General features: G+C 38.1%; 1 protein-coding gene across 33 annotated transcripts in view; it reads left to right on the top strand.

Annotated features, from left to right (window-relative positions):
- Positions 1 to 17,538, top strand: part of PARD3 (par-3 family cell polarity regulator) — a 434,005-nt gene that overhangs the window by 108,310 nt on the left and 308,157 nt on the right. The window lies entirely within an intron of this gene.

The following is a 17,538-nucleotide window of genomic DNA, read 5'->3' on the forward strand; positions in this document are numbered from 1 at the left end:
CATTTCTGAGGATCCTGGAGTTGCATCTCTGAAAATATTACTGCACTTGTTGGGCCTTTAAATTACAGTAGTTTACTTTTAGTCTTAACATTAATGAAATTTGCTCTCTAGGGGGAGTTTGAATAGTGAGAGTAAAGAACTACTAAAGCCGAATCTCACATCTTTGTTGATATATGGGGATTAATGCCCTGTCTTGCAGATTTTAAAAGCATAATCTATTAAAAGAACTGGAGGAATGTGATTTAGACCTAGCTTTAAAGAAAATTTAGTCTTAAGGTGGAAACAGTATTCAACCCTACTGTGCTCTGTATGAAACGTAGGGAATAAAATATAAAAATAACAAATAGGTCTCAGTCTATGAGTTACAGGGCAGTATGTCTTAATGGTGAAACTGGCTTTGAACTGTAAAGGCTTTTGGCTGCATTTTGGATTTAACTGAGAGAAATTTGGTTATTGTTTTTTCAGAACTCAGCTGGGAAAATGAGCCAGTTCAAGCTGAATGCTGACCTTATGTTAGGGCAAACTAGAAAAGTGCATATGTAGAAAAGTGCGTCCGTAATTCATGAAGAGTTCATATGTAATTGCGTCAGCAAAGCAGTTGTTTCACCTGCTATCATTTGGTGATTTTACTTAAAAATAATTAAGTAAATTTTATGTAGAGAGCGTTTCCAAATCATTCCAAATCAGCATATGTTCTCCAGGAATTGCCAGTGTTTAGGAAATTCGTACCCTTGCTTTTTGCCTAGAGTTCCTTTTGTACTTACATGAGTGCAGATTACTAGGAACTGTTTTTTAGGGCAGAGTGCTGGAATATTACTGCTCTCTCTCGGTTGCACAGTTCTTGTGGGACTTCAAGCAATCTCCTGATTTATCTGTCTCTTATTTTTTCTTTATGAAACCTGGATGATGCCTTCTAGATCTGAATCCATTGATATGTAAAGTGCTGCTCTGGCTCATGTATTGTGAGAATCACAGAAATGTGGAAGGTACAAACTGGCATTAGGATGTCGGTTCTTAGTTATATGCAGTGCATATTATCTGTATTTTGAGTACCAAACCACCTTTGCATACCTATGACTAACAGAATAGCTTATTTCAGAAAAATAGCTTACTTGTTGCTTGGTGATTCTGACCAAGGAAGTCTTGTCCAGGCCCGAATAAGAATTTCTTTAGGCTTGTTTGTGCCTGTGACATCATTTCTGCAGACGGTAGACTTGACTGTAATGCTAAGTGTGAAACAGCATCTTGTTAAGAATTATTTTCACACGGCCAATTATAACATTTCAAATAAAATATATTTTGAATTCATTTTCAGTGTACTCTTTAAAGTTTCACATCTGTTAAATTTCATTTCTATACGTATATGTCTTGGCACTGAATACTTTCTGGAAGAATCTTAAACTGTATAAATATAACTTATGATTTTTTTCCCCTTTCCCCAGCCTGCTCTTAGGATGCATCATATTTATGTCCTGATGATGATGTCAGGCACTTTTTAATCTATTTACAAACACCTGCTGGATGGGAACTCTGGTGAACTGTTTTGGAGATATGGTTAAACATCTTCTGCTTAAGATACTCTAAGAAGCTTTTTTTTTTTTTTCCCCCTCTTACAGTTCTTATAAATTATTTGCACAGTGCCTCTCTGTTAACCTTCTTGAAATTAACAGTGAATCAAATATGTTGACTTGGAGTGAATTATTCAAATTCTTCTGCTTTTTTTTGAGGGGGGGGGGGGGGGAGGGGATGGTCTTTGTGGTTATCCTGTAAAATTTGAATTCTGAAAACATTAAAAGCAACTTGAAATGTTTTCATGAGATGAGATATTTGGGGACCAGCTTTCAGATGTGTAGAATTTAATGCTTGTTATTTTTTTTTCCCAATACAGTATTGTTAGGTGTATGTAATATAGAAATACTTATTTTCATAAATATTTATTTAATGTGAGGATTATTTTGTTTATCAAAGTGTGGCTTTAGGATATGAAAGGCGATGTCCTCATTAAGTAAAATCTAAGAGTGGAACTAGGGACTCCAGTTTGTCTTCAGGCCTTTAGAGATTTGTAGTGTAGTCTTTCAGAAGAAACATATGTTTATGAAATAGCTGACTTTGATTGGTTTAGTAATTTATTCTATGAATACCTTTTAAAAAACAGAGTCACTTGCATGGGCTTTTGGTCATAATAGCCTATTCCAAGCATTGACATCCATCGCTAAACATTGAGATGCCTTGCAAGAGAAAACAATAATAACAATGAAACAAGACATTTGTGTGGAGACGTAAAAATACCATCAAATTATTTTATTCTGAAGCATATCTGTCTGAGAGAGTGGGTCTGTAGAACAGGTATCCTAGCTGCTTCTCAGTCACTGCTGAGATTTCTGTCAATAGCGATTCACAGATACATCCCATTAGTGGTGGGGTGATGTTTCAGTGACGCCATGAAGACAACTGTTGGTCAGCAAAAATGTTTGAGATCATTATTCTTCATTAATGAGTTGAAATGGGTTCTGTCAGAATTTGTGATGTTATTCACTGAAAACCAGTTGGAGGCTATAGTAAAAATGTTAATGGGCAAGGCTCTTTAGGAATGGGGCTGGGCTCTTTTAGAGGTCCAGAAGTCCCTTCCAACCCCTGCGACTCTAGTACCCTGTGATTCTGAGAAGTGATTTGCAGACCAGCAGATGTTACAGGGCTAACGGTGGAAACCCCTTGTTTTAGACACCACGTATTTATTGCAGCGATTCTCTGGTTTTGTTACACCCAAAAATGACTGAGATTTTGCTTTGGAGAAGAGGCTTATGTGAAAGAAGAGTTGGGTGCTATCTTAGTATGTTTCTAATATGTATGTCAAGTCCAAGGATTTTAAAAAGTGTTTGGTCATTATAGTATTGAAAAGGTCATAATATAGCATTGTGCTAACATATAGCAAATCATGTGCTCATGCCACAACGTATTGCTGTGGGTTGCAGAGCACTGGCTTTATTATGAGAGAAGGTGGACTTAGAATGAACTCTGAAAAATGCCTTACAGGCTGAAGCCAAGTACTTGAGAACTTTTAGAAGACTAGAGCAAGCTAGTCTTTTGCCACACTCATAAAGTTCCTAAAGTCCTGTTATCAAGGAGGTTATGCTATTTTGACTGCTTTATTTCATATATTATGGATAGAGAGCGTAGAATGGAAGTTATTGATGGAAAATTAAAGATGTCTTTCGTGAATTCATAACGGCATCTTTCATAAATGCACCAGTGACACTTATATTATTTGTTTTCCTTTAACTTATAGCAGAAAATGTAAATCTGGCTTTAGGATTGACTGTACACCTGGTGAAATGTTGGAAGCATGTCCTCTAATTTCTCCTTTGTCCTCTGCTTTCTCCTTTTTGCTATCTTAAAATAATGTCATGCACAGTTTACATAAAAGTGCTATCAGAAATGAAGTAAATTAAAATCTTACTCTTTTAATTGTTATTCGGAAAAACAGTCAGGGTTCAGTAAGTAGCCAGTTTAGAGACTGGAGGAGTGCAGAGGTATCGCATTTAATTACTTGCATGTAGTGTATTCTAAACTGTCTCCTTCCTGAGTGCTCCTTAAGTTGATGGTTACCAGCCTTCACTAGCTAGTAGGCAGAAACTCAGGGCAGTTAACAGGCCATAGACCATGCCTAAGCTGGCTGCACTTCTAACTTCCTAATCTGTAGTTTAGAAGTTGTTTTGAAGATCTCCTGAACAGTGTATTGCAACAAGCTGTGTCTTGGGAAGCATAATGTGAATTACACGTTGTCATCTTGCATAGATTGAGGATAATTACATGCTACTTTCCTAGTGATGTGGAAGTTCTCTGGAAGCTTTCCATTTCCCTCATACCCCATGGTATATTTGTTGTTTGACAATTGTGGATTTCAGTCTTTGTTTTACAGCTCTCTGTGTTTCTTTTTCTTTGTAGGGAAACTGAAGAATTGTTGGTTTAATAAAACATTTTCAGTAATTATACACACTAATGCACTTCCTTTTATTGTTGTATTAATGATACAGCCATAACCCCTACTGAATTTATCAGTCCCAGTCAACCATAAAGAGAAACTGGAGAGCTGTGATTTTTAGCAGAACGCCTTGAAATATGAACAAATTGAAAAATGACTGTTATTACAAATCATGCTTCTCTGCAGAATTGGTATAAAACCCTCCTTAAGTCTAATATATAAAATCACATTGTGCATCATATGTGCACATTTCTAAATGTCGTTCACATCTGTTGTGTTTTTCTATTAGCGACATTTACTTCAGAAGTGCTTTTTTGTTGTTCATATGTGCACTTTTAGTTTCAGTAAGTGAACAGGGTCGAATTATATTGCTGTCTTGGGAGTCTCTTTTCTAATTGTTTGGCTGTGTGCTTTTTGGTGGATGAGCAACTCTATTATAAAGTGTAGAACAACATTTTACAGTAGGGAGAGCAGTTCCTCTGATGGGTACCGCAGGAAGCCTTTCCTTCTTGTACAAGTCGCTCACCAGGTGTGTTTGAGAGACTGCACTCATTCCTTTGGTGTACCTTTTTCTGTACTGTGTGGGTACCAAATACTGAGCAGCTCTCCTGTACTTGTCCCTCTTACATGAAAATGAATTGTAGCGTTGGCCAAATTTTTACAGCAACATTATTCCATTTAGATCTTCATCCCTTAGAAGCAATTGGACATTAACCAGATGGACATAATGCCAGGACAGGCTTCTTCTGAGGGCTTGGACATATTTAAGCTTGCATAGGAATTGCCTGTAATTACATGTTTTCCACAAATGGACAGCAGTAGATTTATGCAGTGTTTTGTGTGAGTGACTGGAGCTATCATATGTGGACAGCTGCTGGGCGTCACTGGCTCTGTGGAGGTCACACTTGTTTTGAACTGACACTGGGGGGCTCTGGGCCGTTAATGTCCCATCACAGTGAGCTGAAATCACCTGGCCGCCTGTGGCAGTTGTTTCTGCTGTGATGTGGGGGTCTGAAGACAGCTTATCCTGGTGACTCCACTGGCACACGTGGCAGGTCTGCAGGCTGTGCATGGGCCTGTCCCAGCTCACTGCCTCAGGCCTTGTCACTGCAGGAGTGAGATGAGGGAGCACCAGCTAACCTCGTGGGTGCACAAACTGCTGTAGTTGTTTTGACGTGAAGGACGAACAAAATAGATGCTCTCTGTTTTAATGCAACTCATTAAAAATACAGATGTTAATGGGAGAATGCTGAGGGAAGGGGTGATGTGTCCAGAAGTCTGTCCTTTCTCAAAATGTTGGAATTGGTGTATTTATTATTCCACCTCTCCCTATAAACCTTTTTTCTTTAAAGTTACGTTAATTAAATTCTCTCACTCTGCAGAGGAGCTTTTTCCAGTTACTTTGGTTGGTCAGGAAGTGCCTGTATCAATTCTTCCACTTCTCAGTGCAAAATCAGTTTACTTTAGGGAGAACCAGTTAGGCCAGAAGTAAGCGAGTGGGAGAAAAGTTTTAATTTGGAGAACTTTGATGAATATTCCATTGCTGCTCATGGTCTGAACTAAACATTCAACTTAATAAGCCTCATTCAAGTGAATCGAGTGGGATGTGGTTCAATTTCTGGTTTTGTTGTTTTAGAGACACACAGCATTCGATGTGTCTAATTGCATGGCAGTTTAGGACAGCACTTCCTGAATATCAAATATTTTTTCTTTTGACTTTAAAACATTTCTTAGTTATCTCACTTTTCTTTTTTCTCTTTGCATTTTGTATAATATACTGCTTTGACTCTGGATTACTTGGCAATTTTGTCATATTAAATCACAGCAATGAGATTAAAATCTGTTCTTTAACTGAAAGTTACTCCTATCTGTGATTCTGATTTTGTATTTTAAAGCAGCCCATATGTAAAGATGAAAGAAAAGTTGCTTTTTACCATATTAATAAAGACCTAATAAAACCAGAGTCAGTGATGGGTGGTGGTGTTAATAATTGGCAAATAACGTTTTAGCAGATTCAGGAGTATCTGTGAACTGTGAAATGAAACACTTTCTTTTTAACAAAATGGCTGGGTATATTATTTCCAGGGAGCGACAGCAATAAAAAGGGGGCAAAGGTGTATTAATAACTTACAAAAAGCCGTAATTCATAGAAATGTTACTGTCTTTTATTATGTATCATAAGAAATAAATCAGCTCTCTGTTTTCAGATTTTTTATTCAGGCCATTTTGTCCTGCACTCGTCTTACAAATGAATTCCTTCATTTAGGAAGGATGGTAACATACAAAAGAACTGTAAGACTACTCTCTGATGACGATGTGGGTTTTTTGTTGTTTTTTTTCCCCCCGTTTCACCAGCTTGCATTGAAATACTGAAAGTTTTATCAGTATTTTTCTTGAAGCTCCTGTTTCCATTTATCTGTGGTAACACAGTTTTGCTTGTTTACTTGCAGATGTGTAAGAGACAGTGTGAATAGCTAGAGCATGCCATACCTACTTAAATTAGGGAATTGGCAAAAGTTCCTTGGTTTGTTTTTTTTGGAGGGGGAGGGTGGGAGGGATAGTCTTCTATTTTTAAAAAGTAAAAAGAAGCAGTCAAACAACAACAACTCCAACAACAACGACAACAAACCTTATCTGAGAAAATAAATACATAGAAAAATGTAATATATTTAGATTCTCAATTCAAACGAAGATAGTGAAACAATACAAGAGCGCTATGTTCTTTACAGTTAGCTGAAAGTTTTCATATAAATTGTTTTTCCTTAGCCAAAGTGTATTAGTTTTTCATTTATACAGAAACAGAACAGCTGAACATCTTGAAATTTCAGCTTGTAAACTGTGTACCGGTGACTGCTATGCACATGTAGGTACTACCTATTCCTGGTTATTTCTTACCTTTCAGTTTGTTCCTTCTGGAGAAGGACCGCTGCTTAGGCTCTGGTTAGCTTTATGTGTAGAGTGGAAACAGTACAGTTAAAACAAAAGCAAATGGTTTTCTAGAACAAATGTTTCACACAAAGAGCTGTTCAGAAACTGCTGTTGCGCATTAAGTGGACTCCTGTGTCAAATTTGAGCAATAAAGAGCTTGACGATAGATGAAGGTTCATCAGTTTTCTTCAAGTAAATGAAGCCTTTTCTATGTTTTATTACTTTAGGATTGAAATATCAAATTGTTCTGTTTTGTAGGGAGGACAGAAATTACATGCTCAAAATTGAGAGATTCTAGGATATTAAATACACAGCCAATCTGTTTTCAGGACTTTTTTTGTTGTTTGCCTCATTTGTTTGTTACAAATAGAACAGCCCAGGCTGTAAATTATAAACATATTTTATTTTCTGTGCCTTTCTCTAACCCTTGTCTCCCTCTCCAAAGCATTTCCTATAATATGGAACCGATATGGATATGATATAATAATATGGATACTGGCTGATGTGTGTGATGAAAGTACTTTTAACTTCTACCATAAGAATGTATGCAATGCGTATTTCTTCAGCGTCATGGAAAACTGAAAAAAGCTGTGTGCTATAAGATCAGAAAAATTGATCTCAAGATGGAGGAAAGATACCAAGGAAATGTTGCAAGTCATTATAGTTGAAGAGGGTTTTGCAGTATCTAGAAGATGAATAATGGTAGAGCAGAGTAATGAAACCCTTAAAGTTCATTGTCTGCCCCATTCACAGGTCTTGTACAGGTAGAGAAGGAAGAAAGCACTTTTTTTTTTTTTTTTTTTTTTTATATTTTATAAAGATACTAAAGGGAATGACTTGGGGTAAAAGATTGCAGGTCAAAAATAGCCTGTCATTAAGATATCAATCTGTTGTTGCTCTATGTGTAGGGTAAATCTTGTACTGGAAACCTTGATCATGTAAGACATTTTTTCAGACTTCCCAGTCCATCCCTGCTGTGATGTTTTCCTGAATTAGACACAGATTACTGTTTGCTGTGCTTGCTTTCCATGGAACTGTTCTTTTCATGGAGACTACCCCACAATTCCAGTGTAGTTAATAGGATTATTTTGGTATGGAACCTTCATTTTTTGAAGAATTCAAGGGTCCTTTACAGTTAAACTTTTCAAAGCTACTTAATATGTAGACTTTCACAGTCTTGTTTTGCATTCTATTTAACCCTGTGTACAAATTAGGTATTTCCTACGAAGATAAGCAGACTCTGTTGTGCTATCTGGCTGAAGACATTCACCATTGTCTGTATTTTATTTTTATTATCATAGAAAATTAAGGTATATAAATAAAAACTTAGAAAGCATTTTGATTTTCAAGAGTAGTAATTATTAATTTTGTAAAAGTGCAAGTTGTTAGTACCATATTTACACTTTTACATCTATATGGTAAAATTTATCTCCTCCTTTGAGATTTCTCATTATTTGTGTACATGGAAACCTCATGATACTTCACCAATATCTTGGTAGTTCTTACGTGGAATATGTTCTTTTTACTTACTGTATTTGTTAGTAGCTGATATGTTTTAGAACTATCTATTCTCCCTTCTAAAGATGTATGGGGACCTCTGTCCCCATGACAACTGCTCTCATCCATCCCCTGATGTTAATGACATCAACTATTAGGTATAATGTTATCTTGGGAGGAGAGACAACAGAGGGTGTTTTATTAGGTTTCAGAGTATAAGTGCCTTTTATCATGTTGCCTTGCCAATACAGAATTATCAAACATTGAAATGCTCCTATGTCTGTCCTGTCTTCTGAACTTGGTAGAGCTTTATAAAGACTAAACTTGGTTACATGGAGACCTGCTTTTAGATGCAGTAAGCATTCTTTCTTATATGTAAGATAGATTTGAATCAAGCGTGTTTATTACACTGATATATGTGAAGTCATCCTGATTATTGTCTAGACTGATAATGCCTTGTTCTTCCTGCTTTTTTTTTTGCATTTCCTTTCTAAGGTTTGGGGAATAAGACATGAGTTGCAAGAAATCTTGAAGAGAGATTTTACTGTCTCTGCACTCAGCTTTACCTTTGAATCAGTTTTCCTGTACAATTTGCATTAGCACTTTTTGCAATTGCCACTTTTTTGATCCAGCTGTTGGTTCTCTGTATTCTTAGACTAGCTCTCTGCGCTGCTTCAAGAAACCTGCAGTGCGGAGGGAGGCTTACCATCATCTGACTTCACCTGGATCTATGAGGAGGTCTGGAAATAAATCTCTTTGTTTCCCTTCCTAGAACTTCAGGCCCCCAGCAAGGTGTTGCGTGTTGATTTCTGAGTAGTGGGAGAGGTGGGTTCCTAATGGAGAAACAAAATCGCTGTTTTATATCAAATCCCCTAAGCTGGATATTTAAAAAATATTTCTAGGAATCCCTGAGTAATTTCTATATTTCTTGTGGAACTAATTACATTTTAAAATGATTACAAATGTATAATTTCTAGATAGTATCGAGAAATATTGTTAACATCATTACTTATGAGCTCCTGAGATCCAGTTTACATCTCTTTAATTTAATTTGGATTTTCCTGACTTGGCTCATTAAAGTCCCTGAGAGAGATTTACATCAAAATTAATCATATCAATGGCTGAATTGCTTAGGTAACTTGGAGAATTCAGTTTTGAGTAGGTTTTAAGATGCTGTTTAGATAGTATGCTTATGTTTCACAAAACGATTTCTAATAAACCCTAGAGATTCTTATCAAAGATAGCGTTCACAGAGGTCATGGCCTCTGACAAGGGCCTTGGAAGTGCCTGTTGTACATATGCTTTATACGTGTACTTTTTTTCTATTTAGTTGTGGAATACTGGAAAATGTAAAAAAAAATAAAGCATAAATATAAATTGTAGGTACTGTAGTAGATACTTAACTGTGACAAATAGGGTTCTGTGGAAAGTGATAATTTTATGAAAAGAAGAAAAAAAACCCAAACTTAAGGGGACAAATAGTGATCTTCCAATCATTCTGTGAAAAACTGTTCAGATAAGTTAATTCAGATTCTGTGGATCTGATGTGATGTAGATGTGATGAGTGTTTATGAGAACTGGTACATCTGTAAGGTGTTCAGGGGTTTTGCAGAATCAATGCTTTAGCAATATTTACTTCAACATTGAGTGAGAATTAAAATTTTTCATTACTGTTAAAGGAGTGGGAAAACAAACAATTTCTGATTTTCCCAGCCGGTTTGGTTCCTTTTAGAGCAAATTTATTTTACATTTTTCAGTTGAAGTCACCATAAGGCCATACATTTGAGATTTCAGGATTCCTATTCAATTTCTACTCCTCCTGCCTCCTTTTTGTGGCAGTGTGGACCTATGAAACAAGAAATTGTAATTAATGTATATGAGGAAGGTGGCTTGAAAGGCATGATGCAATTACACTAGCAGAACTTCTGTTTCATAGAAAGACTCCTAATCACTTATAGAAAGAGGACGCATAACCCATATTTGCAAAGTCCTTTGATATATTTAAAAGGTTTTAAAATCTTATTTATTTTCCTTCCAGAATGGAGTATAAATGCAATGTAATATGATTTAGCGTAATGAAAAACAGAATCTCTTAGAAAACAGAACACGACAGTGTTATGCTCCTGCTGTTTTATTGTTACTCTAAACAGTTAAGGATTGAAAAACTATAAATCACTTTGCAGATCAGGAGAAAATACTTGCTGGTCCTACCATTGCGTGACTGCAAAACTTGTGTTCTCACAGGAGGATGTCTCCCTTCTTCTGAATGTGCCTTGAAGTGCTGAGATGCCCATCAGAGTTCAGAGCACCTCCTTATTGGTTTTGACAGTGTTTCCATTGTGCACTGAGACTCTTTAGAAAGGCAAACAGACCGTTCTTGGAAACAGAGTGAATTGAAATGTGTTGCAAGTAACCTGAGTTCTGGAAGTAACCGGGCTTCTGAAAGAAACCTCTGCAATTTGTCCACATTTTGGGAAAATTGCAACAGATAATGATGGTTCTTTTGTCAGAAATTCTTATTCAGGATTCTTTCAGAGTTTATGTAACCCAGAAAGACTTATAATGCAGTTCATAAAGGTACCTTGTTAGTATAAATTGTATTTAGATTTGAAACTAAATACAATTAACTCTTTAGAACTAAATAGGACCTTTAAAAAGAGAAGTATAATTCCCGAGGTTATCCCACCTGCTGATTTTTCAGGCTGATTTGGAACATATTTTGTTGTTTGTATGGATCAGCCTGATAGAAATTGTTGGGGGGGGAAAAAAAAACCCACCAGAGAAAAACACATTATATTTGTAATTTGGAAGTTTGGCTTTGAAACGCAGTGTGTTTGAAAAGAACAGATCTGATGAGATCTGAATACAGTGACACAAATAGCAGTAAATCCTAGAGTCTGGATTTCCTTCTATTTCAAACTATTTGTATAACATACTTCTATCATACAAATTTATATTTAGTTTTGGCTTAGATGCTCTAAACACAAATACAGAATGTGTGGATGAGGATGTCCCTGAACTGCAAACCGCTGGGAAACTGAGGGATTATTTTTGTCCTGTTATTTGGCATCTGCTGTTGGAGGCTGTTAGAGGCAAATACTGGGATGGACAGATCCAGCATACCTGCATTTTTATTTATTTTTTTTTAATGCTTGGTTTTACAGAAATATTTGAGAGTTGTTTTTTCACATAGACCTCACTGTATCTTTAATACACATGGAAGGTATCAGTGCAATTCTCTGCTCAAATGTCAAAATGCCTGCTGCTGAATATTATGGCGTAGTTAATTTGTTTTAGTGCCATTTTTATGTGCGTGCTATCTGAGGATGAGATTTCATCACCAAACAGCACCGGTCCCTGTGGATGACTTTCGAAAGAAGCGATGCTCAGAGATACTCTTTGGAGACAACTGTAATTTTGACGGCTGCTCGCTGCAACAGAAGTGATGGGGCTGCCTGGCACCGCTTACTGGAAGCCAGTCACAGTGAGGTTGGCCCCATACCATATGGGATGCTCTGTGCCACTAAGTCGTAAGAAACATGACTGTCAGTGCAGTTCTTCCCCCAGTGGTATGCTTGGAGAGCTGAGATCTCACTGATCTTCTGTTTCTCCTTTTAACACCACTTGGAGATGGGTTTCACTTTCCCCGCTCTTTACTGTTGCATTATGGTTTTCTATCTTCCAACTATTATGTGCAGTAGATTGTGTGCAAATTACAGATGTACATAGTTAACGTAGGTAAAGTTGGTTGGTGAATGTTTCAGCCATAGTGGGTTTTGGTGCTGGCATTTTATTTAATGCTGCGGGAAAAAGTGAAGTGTCTGCTTTTGTTAGCACTTTTAGCTTTATCTTTATTAAAGAGAAGATCTGTCATATCACAGATTTTACTTGCTGAGAATTTGTTATGCAGTGAAAAGACATTAATTGGTTGATTTAATACGTATAACTTAAGGTAAAAAAATTAAGGTAATATTTTAAAATTTTTCTGAGAGTGAAATAATTGCTCTTTAATTTATAAGTATTTTGATTTAAAATTCCTATCCTGCATCTCTGTAATGGAATTGTTAGGATGTTGCAAAAAACAAACAAACAAACAAACAAAAAAAACCCAACCCAATTTAATAAGCAAAATAAAATAACCCATTTCCAACCTCCCAGAATACCTAGAAAAGTAAGGGAGATATTCTTCCTTCCCTTTTCCATTTCACAGCTTGTTTTTGAACATCAAGCTAATAACTTCTTCCCAAGCTCAGAATATTTCATTTGAGTTCTGACAGTAATAACTGTGTTTTCTTGGGCTGTCAGGAGCCCTGTGAGATGGCCAGGTAATGTGTTGATTCTGTGTCCAGTGGGAAGAGAATACATTAATGGTCTGAAAAAATGTAAGAAGAACAAGAGTTAGTTAAGTTGATTTTAGGGAATGTGGAAGCAATGCATTTCTTTGCACTTCAGTGGCATCTTTGGTGGCATTTCTTTGCATCTTTGGTGGCATCATGCAAGGTGTAGGTTAGCTGCGCACTGGTTATTCATTGTGAATATTAAAAACCAAGCAAACACAAAGCCACAACCACTTCTCCTTGTGAACCTAACCATGCACTCGCTGTTTAGCTGCTATCACTTGAGATGCTTTAGTGTTTCCCATACCTTGAGAAGTTTGACCCTTTCTCCATCCACATTACAGGAGATTTAAACTCTAATGAGAAGTCTGAAGGGAATAATAGCTTTGAATTGCCACACACTTTTTCGGACGTGTGGTGCAGAAGAACTGGCTGATTTGAGCCTGGCATGATGTGGTGTGGTAGTTGAACTGGCACCCAAAGCCTGCACTACATGCTGCAGAGGGTCCAGGGATGATTAATTTGTCTGGGGCCTGTGGGAGAACCTGCCATGTACGTGGGGGTATATGGGGCCTCAAGCAGAGCTGTGGAGCACTCCATCTTGATCGCAGCTCTGTGCAGCATCAGGCAGCCCCGCTGTTCCTCAGCTCACTGCATGGTGGCACGTGTGCAATGCAGGATATACTTGCTTATTTCAATTGCTGTCTTGTTTTCTTGCTGCCCAGTTGCAAAATGTTAGAATACATTCCTGATCCAGGCAAGGGCATGGGAAATTGCTGCCCATGTATTACTTCGGCTTGTGCCGCTGCTATCTACCTGCATCTTCCTCAGTCACTTAAATAGCGTAGTTTTGGCTTCTAGTCTTTAATGGAAAAAAGCCTACACATGGGATATCAAAATGTTTGAGAAGTTTCATATCTCAGAAGCACAATGTAGATGGATCATTAATAGAGAATGGAAAGACCTGGGATGTTAAATCTAAATTGTAGTCCCTGACGTCTCTGGAAGAGTTGTGCTGAGAGCTCTGCCCTAGTTAAAATAACTTCTGGTTGATTGTCAGACCGTAAAGGGGATACTAACTGTGGTTATTCACTGAGGGAAGTGTAGTTATACATGGCTGCATTACTAGGTTGTGTCTGAAATGACCTGCAAAAGGAAACTGGGCTGTGTTCCTCATAACACCAGAGAGTGACAGTTCCAGCTGAGAATGGCAGGCACTGGGCAGAGCCCAAGGCGGGGCAATGCAACAAAGAGCTCTGCGGGTAAACTGTCAATTTATTCTCTGCTTGGGAAACGATTCCAGAGAAAATGGGGCAGGCAGCCCCTTATTGATTTCTGCTTGCGTGCAGACTGCGTCTTTCCTGAGGCTGAATACCTCTGTGGTGGTCAGTGACTGTGGTACATATGTCATGTGCATGGTTATGGTGATTATGAGTACTTTTAACAGGAATTCTTGCTAACTTGCTTTCAGCATTTTAATTAGATTGACTCTGTAGTTTTCCTTTCCACACAGTCTTCCAATAAACACTTGGCTGATTGTCTGTGTGGTTAATGCGGCCGGACAGTTGTCAAGACAATCTATGGTCTTCTCACGTATTCAAGAGTAAAGACATGTGAGTGTCCGAATTTTATTCTGTAGGCCTGTTCATTTATTCCTTCAATACAGTCAACTCTCATTAGGTTGCAGAGCCAAAGATGTGAAAATGACCTACTGTGTCATTTTGATGCAGTTTGAACTGCTCCTTCAAAATAAAAACTGGATCACAGAACGCATGATTTTTTGAGCACTTCATGTATAACCATTGTTTCTTGCTTTCAGACTAGCTCTTAAACTTTAGCCCCAGTCTGGAAAGAGACTGGTGGATATTGTATTAACAGTCATATCAGTCTTTTAGTCAATTATTCCTTGATTTAGGCCCTGTGGTTAAAATGATGCACAGCATGTAATGTTACTATCATTGAAGTAATATTTTGTCTTTGAAAAGATGTTCCGTGGATTTAATGTTTCTTATATGATATAAATAATATTTGATGGTAGGTCTCGTATTTGTTAGCATCCAATAGTTTAGTAATTGGAAGCACAGCTTAGTTTTTCTAGTGGAATATTACAGAGCTCTATTTTTATCTGCTCTTCTCTATTTCTCAAATACCTCTGCAGCTGAGTAACACAGATGGGTATTTCTGCTGCCTAATTTTAGGCATCCGATTTGTGCTAAAGTTTAGCTGGTATGGTTGTGCCTGCAGAACTAGTGGAAGTGAGTTCCGCCCTGCAGAGAGCTGCTGAGCATGATGCACTCTGAGCTCCCACCTCTCTGGAGAGTAGCAGGAGGCCAGCTTCTTAAGGAGAGAGTCTCAGTTGGATGTCTGATGTTAAGCAATGCTTCTCCAGAAAAAAATCTTACTGAAAGGTGAAGTTTGGTCAGTTATTTTATGGTTGACTCTTAAGGTCATTTGCAGAGTTCAGTCTGCTGCATGAGAGAATCTAAAGGGAAAGAGCTGAGAGCGTAGAAGGCTCTGGTTGTAGAAAGTATGTCTGGCTGTTGCATAGGTACCAAGCATTTTAGTACTTGATGCTCTCTGCTGGCTAGCAGTTTTGCTAACGTTTTTGCAAAATCCCAGACTTCGGGGTATCAGAAGAACATCATCCAGAAAATATGTGAAATGGTACTACTTTAGGTGGCATTGGTTTCTAGCAGAAGTGATAACTCTTTCTCAGTGCAGCAGTATAGCTTGAATATAGACACAACTTGTATAGGTAACGCTTCTCCATTTCTCCTTCTGAGGTGCCCCCGCTTTTCTTGATGTTGGCCATCAGCTTTCTTTGGTTTTGAAGGGAGCATGTGCTTCTGGAATTGGCAAATGAATGGTGGCATAGCGGAAACACACATCTCCTGCTTTTCCCCCGAGCAGTAAGGAGGTTCCTGCCTGGTAAGGTGCCCAAGGCAATGTTCCTGGCCAACCAGTGCATGTGCCATCTCAGAGTGAAGAGTTGGCTGATAGGCTCTGTGCTGCTTGTTGGCTCCATGCTTTAGTTGAATGATTTTTTCCAGCTTTTTGAATTATAAAATATATAATTGTAAAATAATGTTTTATTTCTGCTGTGTTTATTTCAAGATTTTATTTAAAAAAATACAACAGTCTGGCAAGTCTGGTTAAATTAATATATTTTTAAAATAAATTCTACTAGTTATGGAGATATATTTGTGTGTGCGTGTGCAGTATTACTGGATTTCTAGAATCAAAATGAACACAGTGAAAAGGCAAGTGCACTGTTAAATAGTAATTTTGGCTCTTCCAAGGTAGTTTTATTTCACAGAATTTTGCTTTGTATACCAGCAAGTATTCTACAATAGTCTTGGGACTGCATCTGAACATGAAAGCTCAAATACAGGGCTTTCTCCTATGAAACGTTTGCTGGAAGGAAAAGTACTTTGGTTTTAAGTGGAATTTATAAGGATCAGCAAAGTGTAAATTAGAATCTAATGAACTTCCAACTCAATATTTAGAGCAGCCTGTATTGAACTGTTTATTGCCTTTTGCTTATAAGTCCCAAAGTTGTTTTTGGCTTGGAGACTGATCCAAGCTGTTCCGTGCTCTCAGAAGATGAATTTTTCATTTTTCCTTCCCCCCATTCCCTGTGCTTTTCCCCTTCTGTGCAGTAAGGTGGGAGGGGAGGGGCAACTAATTCCTGAACCCCTCTGGGACAAACTGTGTGTGTCTTTCTGGCTTCAGGACTGCACAAGGAGGTAGGGCACGTGCCTGCCCCTCTCGCAGTCCCCAGAGTTGTTTGGGGAAGCATTGAGCCATCATTACCTTAGGTGCGTTCTGACAGGTTATATACTGTATTCTTGCTCAGAAGAGCAGTGCAAAACAGCTTACAGAGTTCTTAAAAATGGATTATTTAAAAGTGCTTGTTATCCTGAGCACCTGGTACCTTTAGCTCTGCAGTGAATTACTGGGGCCACAGTGTGCTCTGTATGTTGTGAGTAGCTTCACCTGGCAATCCTCAATTGAGTATATCAGCATACTTGAGGAAAGCCCCTTTGCTAATTCTTGAGTCTTGGGGACATCCATGAAGTGGATCTAGCACAGGAATAACCTCAGTGGAGATGGGAATATTTTATTTTATTTTATTTTATTTTATTTTATTTTATTTTATTTTATTTTATTTTATTTTATTTTATTTATTTTTGTGGGAGGGAATGTTGGAAAACCGAAGTGATCATGCTGAGTTGTCTTCTCAGAGGACACTCCACATTCCACAACCTTGATGGGATCCGCCTGGGTTTCTTCAGTATGCAGTTAGCTAAATTATTACTGAAGGAATATAGCTGATAGCAGACCCAAAATAAACATCACAAACTCATAAATTCAGCTTCCTCCAGTGCAACAAAACAGATGAAGGGGAACAAAACAAGATATATGGATGTAGCTCTCTGTGGCAGTTGGGGAGTGGGGGTGGAGGAGCAACAGGCTCTTTTACAGATACAAATTAATGACTGGTAAACCCCAATGTGAAAGAGGGGGGCCTGCTTTGTACTTGCTACCTCTGAGAGGTATCACTGCTCTCTTCTCCTTGCCAGCGGCCTGTGTGAAAGGAGTCTATAAACGCTTCAGTGTCAGTGCTGGCACAGCGGCCTGGCCCTTCCTGCCTTTCTAGTGTTCCTGAGGCCCCTCACTCTTGTGGCCCTCAGCTGGGCATGACCACCATGTGCTGTTGCCTCCTGCAGCCCTTTGTTGCTTTCTAATGCCATCAATACACTTTTTCAGGGAAAAAGCTTATTACCAAGTCAG

Source organism: Gallus gallus, chromosome 2, assembly GCF_016699485.2.
Source record: "Gallus gallus isolate bGalGal1 chromosome 2, bGalGal1.mat.broiler.GRCg7b, whole genome shotgun sequence".
Classification (NCBI taxonomy): Eukaryota; Metazoa; Chordata; class Aves; order Galliformes; family Phasianidae; genus Gallus; species Gallus gallus.